General features: G+C 43.6%; 1 long non-coding RNA gene across 3 annotated transcripts in view; it reads left to right on the top strand.

Moving 5' to 3' along the window:
* LOC142828954 (uncharacterized) overlaps positions 1–20,371 on the top strand; it is a 142,913-nt gene that overhangs the window by 117,004 nt on the left and 5,538 nt on the right. For 2 of the 3 annotated variants that reach the window (XR_012903134.1, XR_012903133.1), the window contains exon 1: positions 12,333–12,573. The exons of the other annotated variant lie outside the window; for it this stretch is intronic. This is a non-coding gene — a long non-coding RNA (uncharacterized LOC142828954). Of the gene's footprint in view, positions 1–12,332; positions 12,574–20,371 lie in introns of those variants that run through there. 3 annotated transcript variants of the gene reach the window in all.

A 20,371-nucleotide genomic window follows, 5' to 3' on the forward strand; every position in this document is an offset into this window, starting at 1 on the left:
TGGAACTTCCAGAGGCAGGTATAAATATACAGGCACATGAAAAAAAAAGGAGTAATGCCCCTCTGCCATATACATTGGCCAAACTGGACAGTCCCTGTGTAAAAGAATAAACGGACACAAATCAGATATCAGGAATGGTAACATACAAAAACTTGTAGAACACTTCGATCTCCCTGGCCGCACAGTAGCAGATTTAAAAGTAGCCATCCTGCAAAAAAAAAAAAAAACCTTCAAAAACAGACTTCAAAGAGAAACTGCCCCTACAATTCATTTGCAAATTTGACACTATCAATTTAGGATTAAACAAAGACTGTGAATGGCTAGCCAACTACAAAAGCAGTTTCTCCTCTTGCTTTTCACACCTCCACATCAGCTGCTAGAAGTAGGCCACATCCTCCTTGACTGAACTGACCTCGTTATCTCTGGCCTTCCTCTTGATTGGTATTCCTTTCTTTTCATGTGCCTGTATATTTATACCTGCCTCTGAAATTTCCACTACACGCATCTGACAAAGTGGGACTTTGCCCACGAAAGCTTATGCTCCAATAAATCTGTTAGTCTATAAGGTGCCACAGGACTTCTCATTGTTTATGCATTATTAAAATTGTGATACTTTGTCACAACTCCTAATAGTGTGTATTACACCACAGAGATTTTGGTTGATACATGGTTAGCTTTTGACGTCTTGTTCTGTTTTGCTTCTTTGCTTTTCCAGACTGTAATAAGGTGCAGACTCACCATCATGGCATCTCCTTGTGGTTATCTGGGAATTAGCTCCAATCCAACAGTGCACCCTGCTTCTAGTGGTATCTTGACTGTTTTCCCTTCCTTGTCTCCTCAGCTATGTCTACACTGCAGGCTACTTGCGCAAGCGCGTCCACACTACAAGCCTGTTCTTGCACAGGAAAGTTTACAGTAGATCATCAGAAGAGAGGGCTTTTTGCACAAGAGTTATTCCTCTCCCCATGAGGAATAAGCCTTTTTGCACAAGAGTTCTTGCGTAAAAAGGCTAGTGTGGACAGGAACAGGGATTTCTTGTGCAAGAGAGTATCCACATGGCCATGGACAATCTTGCACAATCTTGGACAAGGTAGTGTGGACTCGCTGTTGCGCAAGAACTTTGTGCAAAGCTTCTTGCACAAAAAGTACTTGCGCATGAAGCCTGCAGTGTAGACATAGCCCTCCAGTTCAGCTCTGGACCTGCATCACTCCTGACCATGGTGGCCTCTTCAGGGCACTCTTCTCTGCCTGTGCTCCAACTCCATTCTCCCCCTGCCAGGAATCCAGCAGTCCTTCAGGCCTCTCACTTGCCTCAGTGGTAAACTGCAACCTAAAATCCAGTCCCTCAGGCAAACTGTAGTCTGGTTCAGCCAGTCTCTTCTCTGGCAAGTAGGTGCAAAGTGGGGAGGGGGTCCAGGCCTGCCCTCTACGCTGGCAGCCATTTACTGCCCTCTTCCACTCCCCTTTAGTGCCTGCTTTCCCTGGGCCATTTCCACATAGCCCTGGCACCCACTAGGTCCGTGTATCAAAGACTTCAAAATGGCAGGAATCAGCCAAGGGTTCTCTTTGCCCTGCTACCTTGCCTAGCACTGCTCTAGCTCGAGTGCCTTCCCAGAAGGCCAATTCTTCTCCCTTGCTAGTCAGGGAGAGACTGACCTCTTGCTCTGCAGAGCAGCCTTTTATATTTGGGCTACTCCAGCAAGGCTTTTCCTGACAGGCTCCCAGTAAGCCCTTCCTTGATTGGCTGGGGTCCTGCACAGCCTCTCTGGCCTGCTCTAACCTTTCCCATGCCAAAGGCAATCAGTTTCTCAGGGGATGGAATTTGCAGAATGATTGGAAAAGGATCACACTGTAACTTAACACAGGTATGCAACAGGGCAGACCTAAAGAGGCATCCTTAAAACTTAGCGAGTACCTGGCCTGAGGATTGAAACTCTGAGGATATTGAGAACATTACTGAGCTCTTCTCCAGTTCTTGCAAGCATATTTGTAAGGGATGACTTGGAAACAAAGGGGCCCATTGATCACCTTAGCTACATTCACAAGAGGTCTTATTTCACCAAACTAAATTAATCAATCCACAGGACAGCCTGAAGGGGCACACATTCACTCACGGCGTGATCTCGTGCAAAAGCGGCCGCTCTTGTGCAAAAACTTGCTGCCTGTCTACACTGGCCGCGTGTTCTTGCGCAAGTAACCTGACGTTCTAATGTATAAAAATGTATTCTAATGTATAAAATCAGGGCTTCTTGCACAAGAACTCTGATGCTCCCGCTCAGGAAGAAGCCCTTTTGCACAAGAGCTCTCCCAGAAGAAGCCACTGTAGACAGGCAACATGAATTTCTTGCGCAAGAAAGCCCTATGGTTAAAATGGCCATCAGAGCTTTCTTGCACAAGAGAGTGTCTACACTGGCATGGATGCTCTTGCACAAAAGCACATCTCTTGCATAAAAGCACATGCCCGTGTAAACACTCTCTTCTGAAAGAGTTTTTGCAGAAGAACTCTTCCGCAAAAGAGTTTTTGCGTGAGAACGCGCCAGTGTAGATGTCGCCTCAGAGAGGTGACTATCAAGCTTTTATGGGCTTGCTCAGCACTAATGAAGTGCACCTGTAAGGCTTGCTCTGTCTAGAGGGTTGGGGGGAGCTTAAAAGGGAAAATCTTCCACAGAAGGGGTGGTGAACAAGAAGACAGGTGTACTTCAGGGACCCCCTGGCAACAGAGACAGATCGGCCAAGAGGGAGACCGTAGCCAATGGCAGCTTAGGGGTTTGTGGTAGGGCCCTGGGCAAGTGCAAACAGGAGCTCCTCTGTTTCCTGTCTGCCTGCAGTTCCCCTGCTCCTGCTGGGGAAATAGGTTTGGGATGTGTAAGCTTCCCCCATCCATCCAACACTCTTGCCTGCAAGCATTTTTTTCAGGGCTCCTCCAACTGGCCAGGATCTCTGGGGCATGGCCCTGTTGGCTCGTTGGCCAGCCCACCGCTGTCAGTAGCAGGCTTCATCACTACTGAAGCTGCATGAGCTAGCTGTAAAGCAGGGCACCCCAAGAGTTCAGGTTGGAGCTAGAGCTTCATTAAAGATATTGTATCTGCTATTAAGGCAAGCTCTAAAGGGGTGATCCCATAAGACTGCCTAAGACACAAACCACCTTGCCTTTCTTTTCTTTTACTCCAATTCCCCTTGCTTTCAATGGAAAGAGAAAGAAAAAGACCTTTCTATGGTTTGTTTGGAGAACCCCTTGTGAATTGACAGCATAACCAACTTGGATTGGGATGTGCTGAGAATTCAGGGGAGCCCCAACTCCGCATGTGCAGGAAAGATTAAGTGACATGGCAGTTATTTCTATGAAAAACTCAGAGGCAAGGCATATAGACTGAGATAATCTTATTAATGAGGGTGCTTTAGAAAAGGTTAAGAGTGGTGATTGCCCTGCTTGCGATGAGTTTGGTTTTGTTTCATAGTGGGGGAAGAAGACCCCATGTTGAATCTTTGAACCACGCCTGGAATATCCTCCGCATGGCAAACCTGGATCTTATAAAGTTGTGTGCATTTAATATTGGAGTCATGGGATGGGATTACAATAGGAGCTGCTTGCCCTGCTGCACTGCCAAATCACTTCATGAGCTGATTAAATTTGTTGCTAGAGTGGCATTGGAAACACAGAGATTGCTTGTTCTTAGCAATTGCAGACTGTGCATAGATGATGAATTTTCAGAAACAGCTCATGGGTGTATCCCAGGTAGTTATTTGCTTAGAGTATGCAGCTAGTCATACTGTGGATATAGATTTGGACTGGAATTGGAGATTAGTAAACTGAACCTTACATTTTGTGTAATGGACCTACCACTATCACTTATGGTTCAGGCTCATCTCTCCTGTCAGGGTGAGAGACCTGTTTTGGTGGTCTACCCTTAAAGATTAAAGGAACAAGAAATGTTCCAGAGAGCTCTGAGAACAATGACAGAGCACTCCCTTCATGGGTTGGTAGCTCATTATAATACTAATTTGTACTGATTAGGTGGTTGATAAGGTGGCTCTTAGCCATCCATTTCACTGGCTTTGTTTCTGTCAGTCAGTTTTCTTTACTGATGATCTGTGGCAAATGGGTAGACAATTAGCATGCCAGTGCCGGAAGTCTCATGCCAAGGCAGATTGCAGCATCAAGATTTTGCAAATTCTTATTTTGTGGGAAGCAAGGGAAAAGTTCTTTTCCTCCATCTGCAAGATCGCAGAGAGCAGATTTGTTTTGCATGGTAGATAGTTTGGTAAATTCAGTCTGTGTCAGCTCACTAGCTTGTCTGAATCCCTGCCATTCTAAAGAAGTTGCTTGCTATTTTGCAATCCAGATTGATCAGTTTAGGAATACTTTGTCTGCTTCTGTGCTGACAAAACAAGGTCTTGTTTTCTTGGCTGGAGTTTAAGCCAGTGATACTCCCTGAAGTGTTGGGAAAATGTCCCACAACTTGTGCTTTGGAGCCATGTCCTCTTTGGCTGCTGCGGATTGTGAATCAGACTCAAATCTTCCATCATACATGAACTTACTGAGTCTGAGCACCATCCAGACACTGGATCTGTGCTTGGCCACTCAGACTCACTCCTGGCCTACAGATTCCAATGTTGTTACACTTTGTGATGTGGGACACACATCTCCGTTGCAATGGGTCCCAAGACTAGTGATAATCCTCTCCCTCCGCCCCTCCAGGAGCTCATATATTCCCTCTCCAGAGCTCCACCCTGGGAGATACCTTGTTTTAATTATTTTAGGACATTTTGACAGTTAAAAGAAGTAACACAGAGACCTTGCATGGATCTTTCTAAAATACACACACTCTACTCATAGACAAAACATAAGATATACAGGTCTATGGAAGAATAATGAATGCCTTGTAGCAAGGGGGCATGGCCTGCCTCAGAGACACACAGGAAGAAACCCCCATCTACTCCTTGGAGAGTGGAGCCAGGAAACTCATGTCTGCTCTGCTGGAAGCAGAAGGGTGGGACAGGAAGTAGAAAAGGTGGGCCCTGCAACTCAGTTGGGCTGGAGAACCACCAGCTGAGACAGACGCCTCCCACTTTATGTTAGGGCCCCTCAGCCGTGCTGAGCACTCATCAGGATCACCAGAGCTGCCAGCCAATCAGGATGCCAAACAGCTGCTGGGGAGATGTACCAGGGGAGAGGAAGAACAACCCTGAGACATGGGTACCCAGTGAGGGGAGTGTAGGAAGTAGCCTAGGGACACAAAATTTTAGTCCATTTGTTTTGTTACTTGGATCCAGGCCTGCAATTTTTAGGACCCTGGGCTGGGATCCAGTGGAGCAGGACGGCACCCTCCTCACCAGCATTGGGAACACAGCAGCAGGCAGGCTGCTGTTGCAGTGGAGGGGGACAGGCAGCTACTCTTGCTCCTAATCCTAGCAGCTGAGAGAGGCTGTGGGAGAACTTGGAGGAAATGCTAAGATGTGCAGCAATCAGCTCTGCCTTCCCACCACACAGCGCTGTCAATGATGGTGCCCCCAGTGTGGACATGATCTGTTGGTAGAGGGAGCAAGTGTGAACACCCTTTGGGGATTTTTGTTTTGTCAACTTTTGGGTGTCAACATACGTTTTATTGACAAACCTAAGTAGTGTAGATATACCAGAGTCAGTATCCTTGCTGGATTCTTCTGCACCTCCTGTAAATCCATCATCTCCTCTGGTTCTGCTCTTGGTCTCTCCTTGCTGGAGAGAATCTCCAGGTACGTCTACACAGCAGTGTTATTTCGGAATAATTTACATTATTCTGAAATAACATAGTTCACGTCTATACAACAAGTAGTTATTTCAACATAATATCAAAATAATGTGGAGCGGGAAGACTTCTTACTCCGACTCCTGTAAACCTCATTTTATGAGGAGTAAGGGAAGTCAGAGGAAGAGTGCTCTTTCTCAGATTTCCTGCTGTGTAGACAGCGCCAAAAGCCAAAATAAGCTATTTCGATTTAAGCTACGCAATTGACGAAGCTCAAGTTGCATAGCTTATTTTGGCTTTAGGCCTGCTGTATAGATGTACTTTCCATGTTAACAGCAGATTCTAATACCTTTGTCTCGCCTCTTCCTTCCTTTGGCATTTTTCCATTTTTTTGAATCATCTGTGTTACAGCAGATTGGAGTCATTAGCAAATCAACAGTTTAGTGACAACAGCTGGGGATTTCCAATATGTTTCTTCATTCAATCTCAGAAACAGGTCTCCTGGTTTAAGCCTGAGTAAGCTTTGGGCTTCATTCAGATGATTAATGGAAGAAAGCCTGAGACCTTTTAGATTTGATATCCCTCAATCCACATTATTTAACTAATGACATCATCCAAAGGCCTCCTCGGGGATTGGCAAATCTGTTAACCCTCAAGGGGTGATTTGAGCCTTTTCTTGTGACCAATGTGGCTACTGCCCTATAGCTCAGCGGAGCTAATATGAAATCTCCATGTTGTAGGCTTCTCCTAGCAATTGATACTGCTTTTTCTGTCAGTTCATTCCCTGTGGGTGGTGAGGGCTGGAAGCAAAATGTTTGAATTCATACTGTATCCTAATCACTTGGAATTCAGAGCTGACCAATGGTAGCTCACTGTTAGTATTTCTTTTTCAACAACAAAGGGAGAAACATGTCTTTAATGTTTTCTCTGACTCTGATGATATGAGTCTGGTGAGAATCAGAAGCTCCAGGAAAAAAAGTCAATGATTGCCAGGTAGGTAGGCCTTTTCCTTCAGGCTACGTCTACACTGCAGGCTTCTTGTGCAAGAACTGTTTTGCGCAAGAGTGTGTCCACACTGTCATGTGCTTTTGCACAAGAGATATGCTTTTGCACAAGAACATCCATAGCAGTGTGGATGCTCTCTTGTGCAAGAAAGCTCTGATGGACATTTTAGCTATAGGGGTTACTTGAGCAAGAAACCCCTGTTGCCCGTCCACTCTGCCTTCTTGCACAAGAGCTCTTGCCAAGAGGACTTATTCCTCGTGGGGAGAGGAATAACTCTTGTGCAAGAAGCCCTCTGTTTGGATGCTTTACTGTAAATTTACTTGCACAAGAACACGTGTGCAGCGTAGACTCTCCATAAGTTCTTGCGCAAGAAGTCTGCAGAGTAGATGTAGCCTCAGAGTGCTGTTCTTCTGCTGTTAATGTGCGTGTTGTTCTATCAGCTAATGCTATGGATACAAGAGGTTCTGTGTGTTGTTTTTTCTGGTTCTTCTGCTTGACTTTCCTAATTCTATTATGCATTTTAAGTTCTGCCCAATGCTGAACCAGCAGACCAGCTATCAAGGTCATTCTCAGAATTTTGTGAGGCCCTCTTGTGTCTTCACTAAGATTTCAGAATGCAACAACTGTGGGACTACAATATGATTGTCATGGGTTAATCAGACCTTCCTTTTTGGAGACTTTCCTTCTCATTATGCAGAAGTTACAAGCAGATGGCACAGTCCCTGGTAAGTAACAGAGCCACCAACGTCTTATAAACTTGAATAAGTTTGATGTTTCAGGCTGGTAGGCTACTCAAATGGCACTATGCTACTATATCCCCCTAAACCACTGAAGAATCCAATGGAGCAATTAGGCTACTACCCTGGTGCACATTATGAGTGAACTCTTGCACAAAGAGGCACCTTGTCTAGCTCTTTGCTATGTATTGTAAAAATATCGGTGGCTTGTGATGTGGCACTTGCTCAAAACTGAGACCCTGGCAAAGTTATCTGAACATACTCACTTGCCAAATATTCTCTCTCTATTTAGGCGTTCTGGTCTTGGCTCTGGAACAACTTGCTATAGGGCTTCCATTCATTTCAGTGTAACTGGAGAGGCAATCCGCCATGAATATAGCTGCTAGCATCTGCTGGAATGGCTGTAGACTTGGAGACATCTTTAGCTTCAGCCCATGGTGTTACTGCAAGTGACAAGGTGGGAAACCAACAATCTTACCAAATATCTTTTTTTCCATTGTGGAAAGCAACTACCCCATATTCAGTGGCCAAAGAGAATAGCCAGAAACAGTTCTAATTTTCTAATGATAAAAGAGTTTAGTAGCATAGGCAGAAAATACCAGCTTGCTTAAAGGTTTTCTTTGAGCTATTTTCTCCTTGATTTCCCTTTAACAACATTAGGACTTTCTGCTGCTCATCTTGAATGATTTAGTTTCAAAATAAACTGTTTGAAAGCTTAAGTTCTAACACCGGACAGTGATTATCCTGAAAACAATGAACTTAACCAACTACCTAAGAAGGAGTTGGAGGGATTTATAGCTTTCAAAGGGGTTGATGCTAGCTTGCCTTTTGTCTTTCCACTAATGCCTCTATAATATGTACCCTGGACACAATGTCTTTTTGAACTTTTTTTTCTCCTTCAGTGGAACTTTAAGCCCCTTCTACCACCTAATTCACTGCATACAAAAGAAGATTTAATATCTTCTAAATGACTGTATAAAAAACAAAACTACCAGATGGCAGACTTAGTCGCTCTAGGGGATGCATTCTGCCTTTCATACGGAGATTTTGAATGGAGTTTTGAAAGAGAGGACCAGTGAACATGTTAAATCTTCTTTTAGTGAGGTGCTGTGATCTAACTGCAAGATGTAAATCTCGCCCATGGCTCAACAAAAGAAGAGAAGCACAGGGATACTGCTTTATTATGAGTGCTAGAAAAAACTCACCTTAAATATGAACTTGGACATCTCTTCAGAATTTTCTTGCAACAGTGTTTGGATGATTTGCCATCCAGTGCCTCAGTATACCTCAGATTATGACATAACTCTATTAATCCCAGCAAAGGGTAAAATTTGAGATCATTACTTTTTACCAAAGACTCCCTGCCATTCCTTTACTCCCAAATTCAAATACTCACATAAGAGGTAGCTATTCTGTTTCATTTTCTTCTAGTGTCCCGATGTGACAAGCCACCTTACCAAATACAGTAAAACCATCCAAAAGGGTGCATTTCTCCAAGACCAATTGTTTTGTATCATTCACATAGCAAATTTTGTATTTGATTAATTTTGCCTCTCTTCCTGTTCATGTGAACGGTTTTCTCAGATTCATTTGCTGGGAATTAATTATTAAATACTTTCTGAGAATAACTCTTGATTTTAACTAATTTGCAAGCAGCTGCTTGGAAATACTTGATATCCAGACTGTTTCACTGTAGATCACATGATACATTTCTGTTCCCTAATTTACTCTTGGAACCGGTTTTCCCTTTACATTGGTTTACTTTTGAGTAAAAATTCAGTTTTTCTTCAAATAGTCACACGGAAATCCCTAGCAGGAAGCTCATTCACTAGGACATTTGCAGAAAGAGAGCACAAAAAGGGCAGGAACATAGCTGAAGCATAGCTATTAAAAATTTCAGATGACCTGTTACAAAAATAGGATTCCCTCAGCTAGGATTATAGGATCCCACGTCTCCCTTCTGCCCCCGCTCTGCTTTGAAGTAATATGATTAAATGGGGATACTTCAGCTTCACAAGGCAGAAGCTGCTAGATGTTGACTGGATGCAAACCATGAGCAGATGGTTTCCTCTGAATTCAGAGGCACAGGACAAACTGTATATATTTGTAAATAATCAAAGAAATGCCTGACTGCCAACAGTTTTGACACTCAACGAGAACATCCACAGGGCCCCAAAATCTGACCAGGTCCTTGGGTGAAAAAGGGGCAACAGTATCCTTTAGCATGCCCAATATCTGATGCATCAGAGGAGGAAAATATTTCTATCATGCGTCTAATGATCAGCTTTCATCCTGAAGTACTAGATCTGACCTCTTATCTTAGCATGCATTACTGGGATAGCTGCTTAGTAACAAGTAAAGAATTCAACCTAACAACGGTTCATTCATCCTTGCACTGTGTCAGCCAAAGAACAAGCTTTTAGATAAAACATTAGTTCTCTACAGACCTTCAGCTAACAGCATGATTGCTGTTGAAGCCACTATGTATATTAAATAGCAGCCCATTATCATAAAAGAGAGAAGTTGTCATTCTTACATACAGTTGATAGGAGAGAAGACCATTTTTCTCCAGGATGAAAGAATCAATTTGTATAGAAAAACCATGACTATATAGACATTAGTGGTGAAAAACAAATACTACTGGTTGGATCACTTTCTGAGCTATCATCAGGCTTGCCAATGGGGCTGTGGGGGAGATATAGGGAGCAGTTGCCCTGGGACTTGCTGATTCAAAGGAGCCTGGGGCTCCTGCTGCTGCTGCTGCTGCCCTGGGCCCTTTAAATTGCTGCTGGAGTGCCATGCTGCTGATTGCAAGCAATGCTAAGGCTGGGGGGGAAGCGGGGCGGAGGAGTTCACTATGCTCCGGGCAGTGCTGGGGACTGCATGGTGCATTCCAGACAGTGCTGAGGACTAGCTGCCCTTGGTCCCTCCCCTTCTGCCCTCAGCCCCATCACATTGCCCAGGGCCTGAGGAGGCTGTTGGCCCCTCTGGCTATTGTAGTAACTTTCATTTTGCAGTCCTTCTCTGTTCTTTTCTCACCACTCTAAGGGTATGTCTACACTAGCCCCCTAGTTCGAACGAGGGAGGCTAATGTAGGCATTCGGAATTGCAAATCAAGCCCGGGATTTAAATATCCCACGCTTGATTTGCATGTTCCCGGCCGGTTGTCATATTTTTTTTTTTTTTTTTAATTTACAAGCCTGGACTAACTGCTCATGTCTACACGCTGCAGGTAGGAATAACAGGTAGTTCGATTTAGGGCTTTATTTCGAACGCCCATTTCCCTGCCGCGTATAGATGTGGGCAGTTTGTCCGGGCTTGTAAATTTCAAAAAATGACGACCGGCCGGGAACATGCAAATCAAGCGCGGGATATTTAAATCCTGGGCTTGATTTCCAATTCCAAATGCCTACCTTAGCCTCCCTAGTTCGAACTAGGGGGCTAGTGTAGACATACCCCAAGGGAAGTTCATGAACCAGCCAGAGGAGGTACAGATCTCCCTTGCAACTTAGCACTGATTCATATATTAAAAGCAGCCTGTATTATAGATGTATTGCTTTGACAGGTTCAGGAGTGGGAATGCTAACAACTAGTCAGGAAACATAAAGTATACTACAGCTCAGGGCTTGTCTTCACTAACTACACAGTGCATCGACGCTGCAGCGATCAATCCACTGGCAGCTAATTTATCACATCCCCTTATCCCCCAGAAGACAGGGTGGTAAATATATCAACTTCAGCTACGCTATTTGCGTAGCAAAGATTGACGGAGGGAGAGAGGTGGTTAGTGTAGATAAGACCTAAGGTTTTTGAATGTTGTCATTGTGACTGAGACTACGACAGTGCTTTCCAGCCTCTGCTGAGAATATTAGCTGTTATTTCTTGGTTTTTATTTATATACCATTCATGATTTGCTAAGTGTTTTTCAGGCTTGTTTAAAAAAAAGCTCTCTGTCGTAGAGAGCATACAAACTTAGTGGTCAGTGTATTGCATCAGGACAAGACGTAGCAAAAAGCAGCGTGACTGAAGAGTTGAGTTCAACGTTCATTGTATTACTTCCTCAATTTTTGTTTTATTATTTATACTGGATCGTCAGTCCTCTAACTTGTTAGCTGTTCTCTGGAAGGAGAAATAGGGTTTCTAGGTCCTTTGAAAGACAGGTATTTTAAGAAGGGACTTGAAAAAGAAAAGACGTAAGGAGAGGAACTGCAGTTGTAACTGTATGTGCCTTATCTCTCTCCCAGCCAGTTCTGCACTTTTAATATGGAGTCATTAGAAACAAACAGCAAAAAAGATGAGGAGGCAGAGAGTGTTCATGCACTAGCATTTTACCTCTGGACATGTCATTTCCAATCTAGCTGAGGTCATAAGTGAAAATGTGTTGATTGGGTTGTCACAATTGTTTCCTTAGGGGACATGGTGGCTAATTTTCATGAAATCTCTTCGTTTTTCTTTATCTGTTTAAACTATTTTGGGACAGAAGATTGTGTTTAAATCATCACAATTTTATTTGACAGTGTATTCTTATTTCTTTGAGTTTCCTCTGTGCGTGATGCATTTCCATTCCTTGCATTTCAAAACAAAAGTGATAGCTGATCAAAACCCTGTAATGTGAACAAACAAAGATGAGTTAGAAGGAATAGGTTAGCAACACAACCACGTCCTATTGCAACAAAAAATAGCTAGATTAGAAATGATTAGGCTATACAAATATTTAATGAGCTATAATTAGCGCTAACATGGCATAGCTCCCAATTTTCACCACGAACCAACCATGTGGTAGAAAAGTATAATGAATTGCAACCTTTTTAAAGTTTCTTTGCTTACTTTTTTGACTGAACTTTTTTTCACTCTCGTAGATGTTTGCTAATACAAATTGATGGATGAAATCCTAAACCCATTAAAGTCAATGGGAGACTTGTCATTGAATTCAGTGGAGCCTGGATTTCACCCAACATGTTTACCTAACAATTACTTATTCAGAAGTGATCAAGGCCGTCTTCTATGCAAGCACGCTGGGCTTGGCTGAGCTAGATGGAGTGGTGGTGGAGATGGAAGAACTTGATGCTGCAGGGATCTACTGGCCTCAGTGCAGGAGTCTGCAGGTAAACTGCTACCGCCGCTGTTAGCACACGCTAATTTCATATCTCATGTCTTCTCTGCAAAGGAGAGGTGTGGCTGCAGCAGGTTTAGAAGTAACAACAGTGAGTAAAAATAGCAAGAATATAGCAAGTAACAATAGCTATGAAGACACTGCAGCATACTAACATGGCCTAGCCCTGCCCACTTAGGATTCTGGATATATATTACTTTGAGCTAGCTTTGACCTGTGTAGATCAAAGCTAGCTCAGTTGTATCTATATGTGCTGCATTTACATCTCCCAGCTGCAATGCAGACGGTAGCCTAGGGTATGTCTAGACTACAAGCCTCTTTTGAAAGAGATCATCTAGACAGCTACGAGACTTTCGAAAAAGCAAATTGCACCCAAACAAGAAAGCACCCAGGCAAGCCGGACGCTCTGTTTCGAAAAAGGACTGTTTATGTTCAAGAACGCATTTTTTCGAAAGAGCTCTTTTGAAAAAAGGCATTCTTCCTCGTAAAATGAGGTTTACTGCTGTCAAAAAAATGCCACGTTCTTTTGATTTAATTTCGAAAGAATGCGACGGCAGTCTAGATGCAGGTGAAGTTTTTTCAAAAGAAGGCCACTTTTTTTGAAAAAACTCTATAGTCTAGACATAGCCTCTGATTCTTTCAGACTCCTGCTATTGCATGCAGTCCTAGCTGGAGAAAAAAACCTTTTTCCATCCCCAGCTGGACAGAGAACAGTATCCCGTCTGGTCATACTCAGACCTGACAATATGTATCTGTGATTTCCATGCTCAGTTATTGGAACTCATCTCAAAGAATGAAACCTCACAAGCTAAGCTGGTACAAAGCATAGCGTCCTCTCTGCTTAGCAACAAGGGTTTCTAAGAAGACATCATATCTGCAATGGCTCACCATTCAATACCGAATCCAGTTCAAGGTCTTTGTTCTATGATTCAAAGCCCTCCATGGAACTGTTCCTAGCTTCCTCTTCTGCAACCATGGTTTTTCACAACAGCTGCATCTCACTGTAACAAGGAAACTGGTGACCAGTGATAGAGTCTCAGACACTCAGGAAACAGAACTTTTGCAGGGTCCAGAGCAAGACTATGGAACTCGCCCCTTTTCCCCAATCCAGAGATGGAAAGGATCAAGGATCTCACCCTGTTCAGCATTCAGTATGAAAGTTGTCCCTTTGAATTAGCTTCCCCTACACTTTTTCAGAACTGAGTAGCCAACCAACAAATAACAAATCTCATTTCTAATCCTAGAATCAGAGTGAACAATCTACACCTTCCTATAGGAAAAGGGGGTGAGAGTAGGGTTGCTAGATGGTTTAACAAAAAATACTGAACACCACCACCCCCCACTCATAAAACAAAAACAAAAAAACAAAACCATGGGGGAAAAAATTCTGTTGGGGGGGGAAAGGGGGGGAGACCAAAGTTGTTGAGCAAAATAAATAAATTAATTAATTAAAATAAAACAGCATTTAAACAGCAAGGCCCTTTCATTTCGTGCAGTTAGAATAGGGATAGGAACAGGGGAGCGGTTGAGCACTAAGACCCAGGGAAGGCATTGCTTCCCCTTGGTCTTTAGGCTTTTTGCTGGTGGCCATTTTGTTTTCTTGATCAAGCCAGAACACAGCTTCCCTGCGGAACCAGGTAAGCAGGAGGTCTGGGGATGGGGGTGTCGGGGAGGAGAGGGAGGCCGGGGCTGGGCCCAGTTGCTGAGTGTGTGGTAGGGTTGCCAGGTGTCCGGTATTTTTGCCTCCTGGCAGGGAAAAAAACCAGAAAATACCGGACATTTTAGGTGTCCGGTATTTTCTGAATTTTTTTTACCAGACAGGAGGCGAAAATACCGGATTATTCGGGTCAATACTGGACACCTGGCAACCCTAGGTGAGAGACTGCTATTTGAGGAGGGTGGGATTGTAATTGAGAGGCACTTAGATACTGCAGAGATGGGTGTGATAAAAGAACCTACCCAGATAGACCAAATGAGCTAGGTAGCGCTGTCCTCATTAGTGCGGAAGGCTGAGTTGTATTCCTCAAAAGTGGAGTGGCTGAGGGGTGGAGCCAGAGCCATCCACACTTTGTACCTGTGGGATCAGGCTTATATGGGCAGTAAATGTGGTTGTTGAGGCATTCGATCTACCTCTGTCCAGTCTCCAGTGCACACATAATGCCTAGCACCACCCCCACTGAGGCCTCTTTCCACCACTGCATCTGTGCACTTGAAGGCACAATTTAGTCCAACAATTTAGTCTTGCACCAAGTTGCCATTGTAAATATAATCTGTATTGTCTGTCTTTGTAAACCCTCTCCAGAGCCCTATATAAACAACAGGAGGTGCAGGAACCTCTCAGGATCCATAGAATTATACCCTACAGCTCTACTAATTGGGTGTTAATCATGCTGACTGTACTCAGGCAAAAGAACTCTTTTAGAAGTGCATATTTCAGGATCAGGCCCTGAGCATCTTGAAAGAGATGAATAATAATCAGTATGTGCAGAAATACTGCAGTTTGCATCTCAAAAGAACACTTTAAATCTGCTTAGCAATTTGTAACGCCCACAGTAGCACACTGTGTAACGCTGCAGTACAAGACAAAACCACTTACACATTAAATACGGTTCCAGAATTTGTCTATCACCAACTCACAATCAGAAAAAGGAGGAAGGGGGAGAACAATATACAGGTTGGTTTGAGAAAGAAGGGAGTTGGTCTCTTCTCCTCAAACATGCTGTTTTAGTCTCTTAATACTATTTTCTGAACTCATAGTAATTACCACCCAAATGGCCCTTAACCCCAATCATGGCTCTGTTGTCTCTCCTGACAGTTGTTTCCTCTTAAATGTAAATGTTTTTCAGAACTGACAACTTTCTTTCAACACATACATTAGTGCCTGGAAAACCAACCCACATTTCGCAAAGATGATATTTGGTGAATTACATTATTTTTCTAAAGTGAAAATCTCAACACTTCTTTGATGGGCTGATGTCTCCTTGTCCTGCCAGGCTTTTAGCTTTTTGTGTGTTAGCCACATGCTAATTATGTGTTTAATCTGAATGGATTCATGCTGCCGGCCACTTTGATCAGTTAGCTAACATTATATAAGGTCCCTACTCAAAAAATGTCTCAGTCGGACTCATGCCATTTCTGCCATGGATGGATAATATAAAACCTATTTTGAGGGCCTTTCACATTTGTATTTAAATGTATGTCTTTTTACTGATTATTGATCTAGCGAGCAGAACTCTTTCAATTGCTGTATTCCATTATTTTACTGGTTAGCACTAAGAATGGATTCTGTACTATTCAAGACTGCAAGATAAAAAACAAAGGCAAGATCCTTCAGCAGGAATATTGAATTGAACCTTGTTGGTCTGCACCCGCTTCGAACCTGGTTCAAACTCCACTGAAGAGCATGCAATCTGAAAGACAAATATAAAGGCAGAGTGCACTAGAGATTCCAGAGAAGGGAATAGCTGGATATTTTTGGTCACTTATATTCTGCACTGTATAGGCATTGCAGAAGAGATGGACTTGGGGAGCAGGGTTTGAACAAAAAAGAGGATATTGACTGGGAAGGTCATTCCAGGCAAAGAGGTCAACACTGGGAGAGGAGTTGAATTCACACAGTATTGACCGAAAAGAAGAAAAGAAGAGTTGATAATCTGTAATGCCCAACCTTCCGAGCAATAAGAGATGGGCTTCATGTGGCGATATGACATACCAACAAGGCAAAGACCATTAAGGCCAAATTGGGGAAGAAGAAGTTCATCACCCTGTGAAGTAACGATTGTTCTTCGAGATGTGCCCCATGGGTGCTTCACTCCTGGTGTTGGGTCCCATTCTGGCGCCATGAATTGGAGAGCTATTAGAGCCGTCGTCCGCTGGACTGTGCATGCGCAGCTGCCTTTGGCGGCGTTCATGCCTTTGATGTATTGCACGTGGTCAGGCCCCACTCAGTTCCTCTCACCCCCTATCTGAAATGAGAAACATAGAATTCTGGAGCAGGGAGGAAGAACCGGCTCGTTGATGTGAAAATCCAAACAAACTTTCGGAATAAACACCGGATGAGATCTCAGTGTCACCGAATCTTTAGTAAAAACTGTGTAGAGTGGTGATGACATGAACGCTGCTATCTCACTGACTCTGCGAGTTGATGTAAAGGCAAGCAGAAACAGAAGTTTAGTGGTAAGAAGTTGTAATGATATTGTCACTCAAAGTGGGGGGAGGTGAGTCAATGAGTCCAGAACGAGGTCCAGGGCCCAGGAAGGTGGTGGCGGTCATCGTGGTGGGTTGAGGTTTGTGAATCCTTTCAGGAACCTCTTTGTGGTGGGGTGAGCAAACAAGGAGAACCCCTCCTCCACACGATGAAATGCACTAATTGCCGCTAAATACACTTGCAAGGAGGCTATTGCAAGGCCTGTGTCATGAAGATGTAAAATATAATCAAGTATCTATGATATATTTGTCATGTGGGAATCCATATTGTTACTGTTACACCAGGCTTTAAATCTAGTCCATTTGGCTAGATAATTTGCGTGAGTGGAATCCTTCCTGCTATGCATTAATACTTGTTTGACTCTTTGTGAACATGAGTGCTCGGCAGAGTTGAACCAACTACCATCCATGCTGTGAGGTGCAAGGTTTCGGGTTTAAATGGATGACAGAGGGAGCCGTTGTCTTGAGTCAAGAGGTTTGGGAGAAGAGGAAGGGCGTACGGTGTTCTGACGGACATCTGGTGGAGTATTGAGTACCAGGGCTGACGCGCCCATGCTGGGGTTATGAGGATTACTCAAGCCTTTTCTATGCTGATCTTCTCCAGAATCTTGGGTACTAGGACGACCGGGGGAAAGGCATAGAGCAATGCCATTCTCCAGTGATGGAGAAAGGCATCTCCTAGAGAGTGGCGTCCTAGTCCCGCCCTTGAACAATAGTTGGGGCACTTGGCGTTGAGTGAAGTTGCGAACAGGTCTATCGTAGGAAAATCCCATCAAGTAAATATACGATGCAGAATGTCCATGCGAATTTCCCATTCTTGATCGTGGGGAAAACACCTGGGCTGTGTCTGGACTGGCAAGCTTTTCCGCAAAATCATCTGCTTTTGCGGAAAAACTTGCCAGCTGTCTACATTGGCCGCTTGAATTTCTGTAAAAGAACTGATGATCTCATGTAAGATTGTCAGTGCTTTTGCGGAAATACTATGCTGCTCCCATTCTGGCAAAAGTCTTTTTCCGAAAAACTTTTGCGCAAAAGGGCCAGTGTAGACAGCAGAGATTTGTTTTCTGCAAAAAAGCCCCGATCGCGAAAATGGCGATCGGGGCTTTTTTGCGGAAAAGCGCGTCTAGATTGGCCACGGATGCTTTTCCGCAAAAAACGCTTTTGCGGAAAAGCGTCCTGCCAATCTAGACGCGCTTTTCCGAAAATGCTTTTAACGGAAAATTTTTTCATTAAAAGCATTTCCGGAAAATCATGCCAGTCTAGACGTAGCCCTGCTGAGTGAGTCCGCAATAGAGTTGTGGATGCCCAGTAGATAAGAGGCTGTCAACGCAGTGTTGTTGCGGATACACCAGTTCCACAAACGGATTGTTTTCATACAGAGGGATCGGGATCGAGTACCTCCCTGTCTTTTCACGTAGTACATGGTGGCAATATTGTCCGTGAGGATTCTGGTAGTCGTGTTTCTTATATGGGACTGAAAGTGTTGGCACATGTGTTGTACTGCTCTTAACTCGAGCACGTTGATATGTAACAGCATCTCCTGCGTGGACCAGTGACCTTGGACTGTCAAGTTGTCCATTTGTGCTCCCCAACCAGTAAGAGATGCATCTGTCGTTATTTGTGTTGACGGTTGTGGGCGATGGTAGAGAATGCCCACCATGAGGTTGTGTGGCTTGGTCCACTACTACGGGGATTGTAGCACATGTGGTGGTAGCACCACCACTTTGTGGATGCTGTCTCTTGCCGGAGTATAAACTGTGGCTAACCAGTGCTGGAGGCAGCGAAAATGCAACCTTGTGTTTTGGACTACAGTAGTTGAAGCAGTCATGCGTCCCATTAGTTGTAAGCACACGCGAACTGGAAGTGTAGGAGCATGTGTCAGCATGTGTACTAGGTCTTGGATGGCGCTGAAACGTTCGGTGGATAAGTAGGCCTGTGCTGTCTTTGAATCGAGTCTCGCCCCCATAAACATCAGGTCCTGGGTTGGCTCTGGTGAAGACTTCTGTGCATTTATGAGGAGACCCAGAGAAGCGAAGGTTTGAGAGGTTATTGCTACCATTTGTCTCGCCTCTGTGTATGTTCGGCCTCTGACGAGGCAGTCATCCAAGTAGGGAAAAATTGTTACTCCTACTCTGCGCAAGAGGGCCGCCACTACCGCTAGGGTTTTGGTGAAGACCATGGCTGCGCATGCCAGACTGAATAGCTTGACCCAGGACATGTTGGAAATAGACATATGGTGTGAAATACTGGAAGAGGGAGGACTACAAGCTATCTTGAAACATTTACATGAATAATAAAATGGCATTTCAGGCTGACAAGGTGAGTGCAGAGAACAAGTTGATTGGGGAGTTAGATAAAAGTGTCAGTATCTCAATGTAATTTTTTATCTCATTCCTAGAGAAGATTTTCAGAAACTTTGAACAAGAAGAAAGGATGTCAGCAAAGAGAATGTTGCTGAAATCCCTAAAGATTTTCAAACAATTATCTGAGGAGAACTCTGAGATGGAGTTTACACTTAGCGTGAATACAGAGAAGACCAAGACTGTGTGTAGTATAAACATGGATAGAAAAAAACCCATAACTAATGGTGGGTGGAAGGAATAGGAATTAAAAGATGCCTGGATCAGAGAATCCATGTTATATCAGACAATAAGAACTGGGTGAATATGAATTACTACTGGATAAATAATGGTTAGAAGAAATAACAAATGTACAAAGAATAGGTTTCTTCTTACTGATATTATGGTAAATAGTTTAAGTCCCAAATTAAGAATGGTGAGGAGAGAGTTCCATATGTATTTTTAAAGTTTTAGAACTTTTTCCTGCAGTGTTAGCTGAAAATCCAAACACAAGAATATTTGTGCTAGTACACAGAAATTGGAACATAACTCTGCTTATAAACAGAAAAGTGAAATTGACTTCCCTACTTTCACTGTCAAAGGGCAAAGAAATGTAAAAACTAATTAGGATACAGGATGAATCAGGATACATGGCATACAAGTAAATGAAATGTTTATAAGTTTCAGTGCTAATGCAGGATATTATACATAGTTAGTCAAATTGGAATCTGATCTGAACCCTTGCCTGGATCAATACACTTACCCAGATGGAAAGTGTCATGAGATCACTAGTGGATAGTTTCTCATTTTTACATCTCACCCAGAGATGGTCCCTCCCAGCTTATAAGGATGATTTGGAAGAAGAAACACCACCACATTAGTCATAAACAACAGCAGATTCAGGTTTCCCTTGAAGGTCTCCCATCCATGCACTGATAAAGTCTCATGCTGCTAGTCTTAGGAGAGCTGACAAGATCATTGCCCATAGTCACAGTCAATTCAAATTGGCCTGGTGTATGAACAAATGCTGATTTATTAAAACCAGAGCCATGTCAGGTCTCTGGTGCCTGAAAATAAAGGTTAACACCCCCATCCATGAAATAGGCTCATCTCCAGTGATCCCAATGGCTATTTGCTTCTTCAAGTGGTTAGTCTGGCCCTGTGTTTGCAGAAAGATATCATACTGCCATTGATTGAGGACTGAATATGGGAAGCATATTGTTCAATTATGTACTGTGATAGCAC

The sequence above is a fragment of the Pelodiscus sinensis genome, chromosome 4, assembly GCF_049634645.1.
Source record: "Pelodiscus sinensis isolate JC-2024 chromosome 4, ASM4963464v1, whole genome shotgun sequence".
Classification (NCBI taxonomy): Eukaryota; Metazoa; Chordata; order Testudines; family Trionychidae; genus Pelodiscus; species Pelodiscus sinensis.